Genomic DNA, 5440 nt, shown 5'->3' with positions numbered 1-5440 from the left:
TACTTGTGCTCACCCCAGGACGCCCCTTGGCGACCTCTAGGGTGCTTCTCTGATCTTCTTGCATCTCCATGGCACCATCCTCTTCTCCTCTGAAGGCGTCTCTTGTCGATGGCTCCTCCGATCCTCTCCATGGCACCATCCTCTTCCTCGCTGGTGGGTGTTCCTCGTTGATGTCCTCCGGTGAATCTCTCGATCTTCTCTTCTTTAGGTCTCTGTCATCCTCCTCTCCCCTCGCCACCTTTTCAAAAGGGGCGTATGACCCTTCACCAAATTCCGCTTCAAATCCCAACAGACCTCTTTATTCTCCACACACCTTTGATGTAATGAGACCACACACTTACTACACATGAGACAGGGTTAACCAGAACACATTTTTATTTGGAACATAGGCATAGAAACATCAACATCAACATCAACATCAGCATCAACACAAGCAAGCAAGCAGCAGTGCAAAACTCCTATAGGGCTTTCAGAGTCTCTTCAAGATTCAAGATTCAAGATTTTTATTGTCACTCCATGGTACAAGTATCACGTGTGAAATTCTTGTGCTGTGGACTCCGTTTACAACATAGTGCAAATAGTACAAATATAACAAATATAACAGGGCATATGGGTGCAAAAACAACAAGAGACACAACAAGCATAAGGCAGTATAGTGATAAGACAAGTCAGAGACAGTGGCATATTCACTGCACATAGGTGCACGTGTCGGGTGCATACTTTAGACGTGCTTAAACATTTTAAATTCTGCGTATTTGACATACAGGTGCAAATAACATATTCCTTATTAAACATACAATTAAACTCAGCATTTTAAATTCGGCGTATTTGACATACAGGTGCAAATAGCATATTCCTTATTAAACATACCATTAAACGTTAGACATACGTAGTGGTAGCAGCTACAGTACGGTACAGTGCGGCTACTACACTATTTGTGTATGTTAAGGAGTCTCGTGGCCTGCGGGAAGAAACTGTTCCTCAAGCGATTTGTGCGTGCTTTCGGAACCCTGTATTTCTCCCTGAGGGTAGCAGGGAGAACAGGCTGTTGTGGGGATGGTTTGTGTCTTTGATGATCTTCAGGGACCTCCTGAGGCACCGCTGTTTATACAGTTCATGCAGATCTGGCAACTCACATTCTGTTACGTGCTGTGCCGCGCGTCTCACTCTCCGTAGCGCCCTGCGGTCCATGGTGGTACAGTTCCCGTACCAGGTGGTGAAGCCTGAATTATTCTATTGGTTGCCAGGTTCATGGCTCTCTGAGCATCCCAATTTTCACTCCTATCTATGGGAATGACTTTGATGAAGAGTGCTGACCACTCTAAGTGGATAACGATTTGGTATTTGTCCTCAGGGACGACTGCCGGAAGCCCCCCGTCCCTCGGGAACACCACCTCCTGGTCCTCAAGGTAGCCGGTGATTACACCTAGTGCCGCTCCGACTCTCCACCTCAGCCGCTGCGGCACTTTGTCAGGGATCTTGACCCCTTTGACCTCATCTGCCGATCGCCTTCGCCTCCCCGCACTCGGGTTCATGAGTCTTCTGTCCCCGTATTTCCTTCGTATGGGCGCCATTCTCTAATCTGTGAAAGCAAGCAATCATTCATACAGGGTTGGCAGGGTAGCTAGCTGGGATACATTCATATCAGCAGCGTGATGCACATACAGGCCAGGCAAAGTATGAGTCGTGCTACTTTGCTAGTGTTGTATCATTCTTTATTGGAACAAATGACACATAGGGGTTTTGGGAGTTAGTTTTATTGCTCTCCCAGGACTTTGGTTTGGCTCTCCCATCGTGCCCAGGCCAGGCCAGGTCCAATTTGAAGTTCCATTGTTGGCTCTGTAGTGCTGCTCAGGCTGACTGGGTATCTCGGCCTCGCTCATTGGGGCTACGGTTAGAGACAGACTCACTGGCGGGGGAACCGTCCACCCGAACACCGACTATGCCGGCCGGCGGGGGCCCCCCAAGGTGAGTTTTGTTTACCAATCGGTCAGCTCGACCATGACCACAGGGGTGCATTTCTTTGGATGGCCCTACGAGGCTTCTTGGGCAGATGGGGCTACTCGGTCTAGCTCCTTGGAACTGAAGCTAGAGGCATACCCGCACGTGGGGGAACCCTCCACCCGAACACAGACTGGGCCGGCCGGTAGGGGCCCCCCATTGGCGGGTTTTGTTTTCCAATCGGTCAGCTCGACCATGACCCCAGGGAGGCAATTCTTTGGCTGGCCCTACGAGACTTCTTGGACAGACGGGGCTACTCGGTTTTGCTTCAAGGGACTGAGACTAGAGGCAGACCCGCAGGAGGGGGAACCTTCCACCTGAACACCGACTGGGCCGGCCGGTAGGGGCCCCCCATTGGCGGGCTTTGTTTACCAATCGGTCAGCTCGACCATGACCACAGGGAGGCAATTCTTTGGCTGGCCCTACAAGACTTCTTGGACAGACGGGGCTACTCGGTCTTGCTTCATGGGACTGAGACTAGAGGCAGACCCGCAGGTGGGGGAACCTTCCACCTGAACACCGACTGGGCCGGCCGGTAGGGGCCCCCCATTGGCGGGCTTTGTTTACCAATCGGTCAGCTCGACCATGACCACAGGGAGGCAATTCTTTGGCTGGCCCTACGAGGCTTCTTGGACAGACGGGGCTACTCGGTCTTGCTTCATGGGACTGAGACTAGAGGCAGACCCGCAGGTGGGGGAACCTTCCACCTGAACACCGACTGGGCCGGCCGGTAGGGGCCCCCCATGGCGGGTTTTGTTTACCAATCGGTCAGCTCGACCATGACCACAGGGAGGCAATTCTTTGGCTGGTCCTACGAGGCTTTTTGGACAGACGGGGCTTCTCAGTTTCGCTCCCCAGGACTAGAGCTAGGGGAGGACTTGCAGGCCGGAGGAACCATCCGCCCGAACACCAGCCAGGCTGGCCGGCGGGGGCCCTCCGATGGCGAGTCGCATTTGCCAATCGATCATTGTTGTTCCCCGTGGTGGCTAGAGAACAGGCAGGACGTGGACCTGCCTGGATAATTATTACGAGCCACAGACGGAAACAGCCCACCCACAGAGAGCGAGCCGTTTTTTCTCGCTGGTGCTTTTGACTCTAGAACCACATTGATTGATTGATGGCCGAGAAAAGCTTTGGCTTCCCCTGGTCCGCACCAGTTCCAGGTCGGCTGCTAGGCGCCAGGCGTTTACACTTTGTTTGGGCGGGTGTTAACCTCGACCGCCTCATGCACCACTTTCAAGCCTCTTTCACTTGTCTTTCAAGGCTCCACTTTTGCGAGGTTGTCATCAGAAAGCTAGATTCAGGTTGGTTCAGGGAGCCCAGGTCTTCGCAGCTCGCCGGGGCCAGATGGTAGGGTGTTTTGCAGAAAGCGGGACCGTCTCATTTCCCATTTATTGCTCTTCCGTGTGCTTATGATCGAGGTGAGCGGCCGGGATCGTTCGCGACCGCACCCCCTCGACCCCTCTTTCACATTTCACGGCCTGTCATGTTCCTCTTTTGTGCTGGGGTTGAGCTTCATGCCAATCCGGCCGAAAAGATTGAGCCCAGCCCCGCTTCGCACCCCAGCCCGACCGACCCAGCCCTTAGAGCCAATCCTTATCCCGAAGTTACGGATCTGACTTGCCGACTTCCCTTACCCACCTTCGTCTAACATGCCAGAGGCTGTTCACCTTGGAGACCTGCTGCGGATATGGGTACGGCCTGGCGCGAGATTTACACCTTCTCCCCCGGATTTTCAAGGGCCAGCGAGAGCTCACCGGACGCCGCCGGAACCGCGACGCTTTCCAGGGCACGATAGGAGTAGTGGTATTTCACCGGCGGCTGAAGCCTCCCACTTATTCTATACCTCTCATGTCTGTTTACAATGCCAGACTAGAGTCAAGCTCAACAGGGTCTTCTGTCCCCGCTGATTCTGGCAAGGCCGTTCCCTTGGCTGTGGTTTCGCTAGCTCAGTGATTCCCAACCAGAGGTACGTGTACCCCTAGGGGTACTTGAGCAGCTTGCAGGGGGTACTTGGAATGATTGGGGAATACAATTTACTTCCAAAATTATAAATAATATATATATATATTCCAAGTCATTTCATAGCCCATTGTTAAAATGTGATGTGTGTGCCGCAAATAGTTCTGCTGGCACGTGTCAACTGCTACACTGTTCTGCTACTGATAATGGCAAAAAACAACAACTAAAAAGCCCAAACACCGGCAGTTCAGTGAAACATATATTTTGTATAGATTTACTTGTATGTAATCATGAACACGCATGAGTGAGGGGTACTATTGTCATGGAAAAATAGCTCAAGGGGTACATAACACAAAAAAGGTTGGGAACCACTGCGCTAGCTAGTAGGTAGGGACAGTGGGAATCTCGTTCATCCATTCATGTGCGTCACTAATTAGATGATGAGGCATTTGGCTAGTTTAAGGGGGCCATGGTTACTCTCGCCGTTTTCTCGCGTCATTGAATGTCATCACTATGTCATTCAGAGGGCATGGACGACCATTAGATTCACATTCCACGGAGCCCCCCACTTGATGTGGCACCCCTGAAATGCCGGACATTTTTATTCCAAACCCCCGTCAGTCAACCGCCCGTGTTATCCCCATTTGCCCGTGTGACTGATCGGGTTTGTGTCTGAGCTCAACCAAGAACTGGTCTAACTCTGCACGGCCATTCTGGAAAGTTTAACGTCTCCCGTCGACGAGGGGCCACCACCCTTTCATCACCCATGGCGCTGTCATGTCGGACAGGTAATGGATCGCAACCTCCGTGAGAGTCACCTGCCCGCTGTCAGCACGAGAGGGGTGCTTCGACGCTGCCACCGCGCTTTCACGAGAAGTATTTTTCCCACCATCCATAGATTAGACATTGCATAGAGAATGAAGAACGGCCCTAAGGATGCCTTCCCCTATCCAGCACTCCACCTGACCCAGGTTGGCAGCAACAGTGGTTCATCCGGGGTTTTCACGCTTCCACATCAATCACATTGATTCATTCCTAGGCTATTAGTTAATATGCTTTCCCTTTCGTTTTCAAATTCTATCATTAGCTTCCATATTATATTTCTAGCTATACTTGTGTTTGGTCAATATCTTACCATTAGCTTCCGCTTTTTTCTTTAAGCTATACTTGTGTTGCTTTTCACATCTCCCAGGGCATGTAGGCCATTGGGAGGGGTCGTTCCAAGCAATCTATTAGTCTTAGTGATCTTGACTCTCTTCACCAGGGGGGACCCCTGGCGGTTCATGAGTCTAGTCCACGTTTCTACAACATCTGTTTTAATAAAGCAATTTCCAGTCCGACAGGTACAATTAACAATTTTATTATACAGAAACAAGGGTTATACACAGTTTAACAAATGTAGTAATTTCAGATTCTGTTCTCTCCCTGGTTGGGTATGGAGCAGAGAGAGTTTACTTCTCAGTCCTTTACCGGGCCC

This window comes from Poromitra crassiceps, assembly GCF_964638095.1.
Source record: "Poromitra crassiceps genome assembly, chromosome: 13".
In the NCBI taxonomy this organism is placed as follows: Eukaryota; Metazoa; Chordata; class Actinopteri; order Beryciformes; family Melamphaidae; genus Poromitra; species Poromitra crassiceps.
Note: the sequence above shows the minus strand (reverse complement) of the source record.